Below are 6098 nucleotides of genomic sequence, written 5' to 3'. Positions count from 1 at the left end.
ACAAAGAGCTAGTGAATGGAGGAGAAAAAAATCACATGAAAGAATGATTATTAAATCATACCTCAGAGTAACTTCCTAAAGGAATCTCTGGTTTTCTTAAGGAGCTGGGCTGGCTCTAGGCACCAGCAAACCAAGCAGGTGCTTGGGGCAGCACATTTCTGGGGGCGGCGCTCCGGCGCGCCAGGCTGCCCCCAGAAATGTGCCTCCGTCGCCCCAGCTCGCCTCTGCTCCGCCTCCGCCTGCTCCCCTGAGCGCACCGCCGCTGCTCCACTTTTCTCCGCTCCTCCCCCCCGAGGCTTGCCGCGCGTGGAACAGCTGTTTGGCACGGCAAGCCCGGGAGGGAGGGGGGAGAAGCCGAGTGGCGGCGATCTGGGGCTGGGAGCAGTTCCTCTACCCCCCCAACTTTACTTCCTGCACTCCCCCCCCCCACACCTCTGCTCTGCCCGCTCCCCTGAATGTGCTGCCTCTCCTTCCCTGCCTGAGAGGGGAGACGTGGAGCGGCGGCATGTTCAGGGGAGCGGGCGGAGCGGAGGTGAGCTAGTGCGGGGAGTTGCGGGGGCGGGGGGATCCGCAGGAAGCAATAGGGGGTAAGAAATGCGGCATGCTCCGGGGAAGAGGTGGGGCCAGGGATTTGGGGAAGGAGTTAGTAAGGGGCAGAGTTGGGGCGGAGCCAGGGGCAGCCAAAATTTTTTTTGCTTGAGGCAGCAAAAATCCTAGAGCCCGGCCTGTTAAGGAGTATTGCTATTTTCTATCATAATCCTCACCTACCTACACTAAACCTGTGCAAGTACACACTAAAAATGATATTTATATGAAGTACCAGTATTAGACTAACTGGTTAACAGTAAGGTGCATGAATAAGTATTACAACTATGTAAATCTTGCAAGAAAAAACACCTAATAGTAAGGGAAGGCAATCCTCCAAGGAATTTTGCTTTCTGAAGAATTTATTGGCTGGATACTCAGAATGTTTGGAAATAGATGAATAGTGAAAATAAAGTAATGGGCATTTGGATTAGAAACCATTCCTCTTTCACCCATGACCCTATCTCAGTTAAAACGGTCACTGTGCTTGCAGAGTCAGTGTCAGCAATGCAATGTCAGCAGATTAAAAGTGAAGAATGTCCTCGGAATCAGACCAGGGTAAAATACTGAAGGTTAAAAAACAGCCAAAATTATTTGTAAAAATGCCAACACACAGGAAATTTGGCCACATTGCTATCACTGTTTCTATTAATCTGAACATTTTCCCACTGTCAGGCTGTGTAGAGTTTTAGCTATGTTTTCATTTAATACACATTTATGGGAGAAAGATAAATACTTGACTGTGTCTAACTTTACATTAGTCTCCAAAAATCTTAGCAACATCTCTTCTACAATATCATAACATTCAGCCTTTAATGGTTATACAACCAGCTGAGGGTGGGTCAAAGCCAAGCATCTGCCTTAGCCATAGACAGAATAAACGTAAATAGCAATTATTGTAATTTGTTGAGATAGAATTACAAGAACCCATACAGTAAGTACTTATGTACCAAGCCTTTGATGAAAAATACTACAAAGAAGAAATTCTAACACAATTTGACTTCCAGATTTACAGCCCTTTAGACCGGATCAAGGTGTATTGCAATACTTAGAAACGCTACAAATAAATCTTTCATCCAAAGATAGGGTTTGAGTCAGAGGTCATGTTTGAGTTTAGAGTTGTGGATATGGTGGTTTTCATCTTAAATAGGGTATATTGACTTAGATTAACACTTAAATGTCAAATATGCAATTGAATTTAGTGGTTTTGAAAAAGAGAGGCTTAATAGAAATGGTTTGAGTCAGGTACAACATGGGCAGATTCTGTGCAAACTTCTTCCATGTTTCTTTTGCAGCGCACTCCCATGCCTGACATGCAGCCCCCTCTATTATTTTATTCCTTGGCCCCATACATCTCTGCTGGGACACATCAGTCACACTCAGCAACATACCCTACTACTCCAGACTGAAGCCTGTCTTAAGGGGACTGCTATTTGTGCAAAACTGCATGCTGATTTGCAAAAGACCAGGAGAACAGCACTCATTTGTACTTGTGACCAGAATATAAATGCAAGTCTTCAAAAGTGAAAAACTGATGCATTAATCCATTTTGCCATTTACTGTAACTCTCTTAATGTGCTGAAATTTATTGAATTTGAAGGGTGCAAAGGAAGGAGAGAAACTTTTTAGGGCAGTGCAAGAAATTATAACTAAGATGGACAGAATATCAATTAGCAAAGGAAAATTTAGGCTGAATATCTGGAAGTAATGGAAGCACTATTGGTTGAGCTCATGAAAACTGGATTGGCTGAAGCACTAGACAATATAGTATAGGGAAGAATCCTGCATTGTCCAAGACAGCATGGATTAAATGTAATCTTACTAGTCTTTCAAGGTGCAATTTCTATAGTTCTAGGAATGTGAACTGCCTTATTCCTGAAAAACATATCAGACCCATAATAGGAAATATATCTGCCCAACGTGGCCCTGGAAAGCCTCAGAAAAGTGCTGGCAGGATAGTTACACCAGGCCTATTCAAGGAGCAATAGTGACCTTAATTAGGCTGTGGTCAGCTGGTTACAGAAGAGTATTCTGAAATTCTGCACAGCTTCTTCCCATGTATTTCTACAGATCTGGATCATACATTCATTTTAAATAATGTGATGAGAATAAGTCTAAAGCACATAGAACCCTCTTGAAGATAATTCTTCCAAGTGAAATAGATGGTGAGCTGGGTATTTAAGACCCAGCAAACTACTTACTCCACTGGCCAGTGGATAAATGTCAGCACTTAAAATCCACACACACCCCTAGCAAAAAACAAGCATACACACACCTTCATAAGCATTGAAAGCCCACTGACTACATTCCTGGCAAACGTTAACTGGAGATTAAAATGAGATACACTGGTTGCTACAGTAAAAACTGGGTGAAACCATTAGTTGCTCATAGTTAGACCTAAGCAATTCAGATATCAGTAGGTTTATGTTGTAATAATTGGGCTTACAAATTTACCCTGTGACCTGTGCTGTGAAATCTGAGTGAAAGTTTGTAAAATGTTACTGCGAGGGGTTCCCGCCGGGGTGCCACCTGGAACTGGGGTACCAATGAGTCCTCTCACTCACCATGCTGGGCTCCCTCTCACACTGTGCTGCTGTAACAAGTTGCAAAGCCCTCCGAGCTTACACTTTCACCAGCATTCACACAAGTAGGGATGCATCCAGCTGCAGTTACATGCAGGCTCTCTAACCACCAGCCTTGGACCCCAGAGCAGTACCGCCCTTCCCTGGTCAAATCTGGCCAGTATATGGGTTTAATACCCGGTCTGCCTCTCCCTCAATGTGAAGAGGACCATGCACACTTGTGGTAACTGCGGTTAGATGTTTGGTTGCGTGTGGGTGTTCTCCCTGTGTGCTGCCCCAGCTCTGCGCAGACAGCCGGCACAGCAGACTTCGAGCAAACTGCCCAATGACCACAATAACCCTAGGCAGACTCTACGACAGGGGTGGCCAACATGTGGCTCTGGAGCCACATGCGGCTCTTCAGAAGTTAATATGCGGCTCCTTGTCTAGGCACCGACTCTGGGGCTGGAGCTACAGGCGTAAACTTTCCAGTGTGCCGGGGGTGCTCACTGCTCAACCCTGGCTCTGCCACAGCCCCTGCCCCAACTCCATCCCTTCCTGCCCCCTCTCCTGAGCCTGCTGTGCCCGCACTCCTCCCAGAGCCGCCTGCATGCCACAAAACAGCAGATCGGGAGGTGTGGGGACGGAGGGGGAGGCGCTGATCTGCGGGGCTGCCGGTGGGTGGGAGGCCCTGGGGAGCTGATGGGAGGCTGCTGACATATTACTTTGGCTCTTTGGCAATGTACATGGGCAAATTCTGGCTCCTTCTCAGGCTCAGGTTGGCCACCCCTGCTCTACGAGGAAACTAAGACTTGTGTCAATGGATACAGCTCAATTTATGGTGGGACTTTCCATTCCCCCCTTGGCTGGAACAAGATACTCCCTCTGAGATAAATTTTTATACCCAGATACAAACAAGTTAGTACGGCCTCTGATATAATTAGTTACTGCCCCCTGACGTGGTTAGTTATTACCCATTACCTTGTACATGTTGGTTCGATTAAAACATCTCTATTATGTACTGATATCCTGACCTTAACTTTTAGGAGGGGTCAGCGTGTTTGTTATTTTTGGGGAATGTTTTTGTACCATCATTGATATCGATCTGTACTGGTACCACCTGATATTCGGATGTGTTTGCGTGAGTCTTTTGTGCTTAGCACTTCTTAGGAATGTGTATTTCTGCAATATTAGCCCTCTTCGTGTCAGATTCTGTGAGAAGGTCCTGCCTCATACCAGGCTTCTGATACAAGGGCTTATGTCCTAAGTTCCCCGTAAGCCGCAACGCTGTGCAGCAGCCTATTTAGCGCCGTGCAGACACTCAGGGAACCTGCCTAGGGACCAGCCATGGCTGGGGGAAGGGCACCCCTCCCCCAGCCCCAAATAGGCTGAAGCCCGGACCTCCTGCAGCTGGTGCGGTCCTCCAGCCCCAACTATTCCATGGCCTGGCCCTGAACCTGGGCAGCCCAGCCCAGCCCTGAACTCAGGTGGTCTGGCCCAAACTCAACCACAGCCAGGGCAGTGCGGCTGACCCTGTTGCGGGGCGCTCCTCCCCGGCCCGGACCTGTTGTGGGGCACCCCTCCCCTATCCTGAGGTCCCAGGCTCAGAGCTGCCGTGGCGAGGAGAGACGTCTCTCCCACCCGGCCCAGGTGCTGCTGCGGGGAGAGAGCTAGCGGGAATCCTCTCTCCCAGCCATAGCCCCAGAGCACCCTGCTGCACCGCAAACCCCTCATCCCCAGCCCCACCCCAAAGCCCAAGCCCCCAGCTGGAGTCCTCACACCCTGCACCCCAACCTTCTGTCTCAGCCCTCTCCCACACTCCAAACCCCTCAGCCCCACCCCAACCTCATGAATTTTGTTGTGTGTTCCAATATGAAGGTGATGTGTCACACATCACCTCCATATTGGTGCACATAACAAAATTCATTCTGTACATGGATGGGAAAAATTAGAGGGAATACTACTTATGTCTTAGGCTCTCTTCCTACTACAATAACTAAGCTGAGATTTTTCCCAGACACCTTAGTCAAACACACACTGTTTTGGATTAAAACATAAAATAAGTTTATTTACTACTAAAAGATAGATTTTAAGTGTTTATAAGTGACAGCAAACCGATCAAAGCAGATTACCTAGTAAATAAACAAAAACGCAAACTGAGTTTAACATACTACGTAGGCAGGAGATGAATTAGCAAATTCTCACCCTGAGTGATAAGCAGGATGGCAGATTCTTAAGGCACAAGCTGCCTTTGCTTTGCAGCTTGGGTTTCCCAGGTTTTCATACACAGACTAGAAATCTCTTTAGCCGGGACCATCACTTCCCCCAGTTCAGTCTTTGTTCCTCCAGTGTTTCCAGGTGTGTTGTTGTAGGGAGAGTGAGGTCCCATCATGATGTCATTGCCCCCTTTATATCTTCTTCCCATTTACTGGAAAACTCTTTTCTGTGACCTGGGTCAAACAGTTCCCATTGTGTAGTGCTATCTATGAGAGGTTTCTATTGTACACAGTTCCTGGGGTAATCCTTGTGCTTGTGTGCATTTCCTCAATAAGCCATTAACATTGTTTGGCCTTTTTTACTGTTCTACCTGAAAGGCTGCGCGTGGGTGTTTTCAACCTCGCAACATGTTTCAGTACACATACGTAGCCAGACTTCATAGCTTCACATATGACAATAGCACATACAATCCAGCGAGATATTAATGTCCAGCAGATCAAGACTTTTAGAATGATACCTCACAGGGCATACTTTGTGCAAAACATATCCTAATTATATGACAGTGATGAATAAGGAGGTGCCAGGGTGTCACAGTTACAATAACCTACAATAACAAATGCTGATTGGAAAAAAGAAAAGCCAATGCGGCTCTTTCCTTCGCATCAGCATAATTTGCAGTTATGCTTTTAATATTGTCTCCTTGAGAAACTGCCAGCTCTCCTGCACTCATGAACA

General features: G+C 46.8%; 1 long non-coding RNA gene across 1 annotated transcript; it reads left to right on the top strand.

The window, feature by feature from the left end:
* The first annotated feature begins 478 nt into the window (after positions 1-478).
* LOC142069608 (uncharacterized) lies at positions 479-2116 on the top strand. Its single transcript, XR_012665527.1, has 2 exons — positions 479-532; positions 1881-2116. It is a non-coding gene; the product is annotated as an uncharacterized LOC142069608 (long non-coding RNA).
* The last annotated feature ends 3982 nt before the right edge of the window (positions 2117-6098 follow it).

The sequence above is a fragment of the Caretta caretta genome, chromosome 19 (genome assembly GCF_965140235.1).
Source record: "Caretta caretta isolate rCarCar2 chromosome 19, rCarCar1.hap1, whole genome shotgun sequence".
In the NCBI taxonomy this organism is placed as follows: domain Eukaryota; kingdom Metazoa; phylum Chordata; order Testudines; family Cheloniidae; genus Caretta; species Caretta caretta.
Note: the sequence above shows the minus strand (reverse complement) of the source record. Positions and strands in the feature narration are given on the sequence as shown.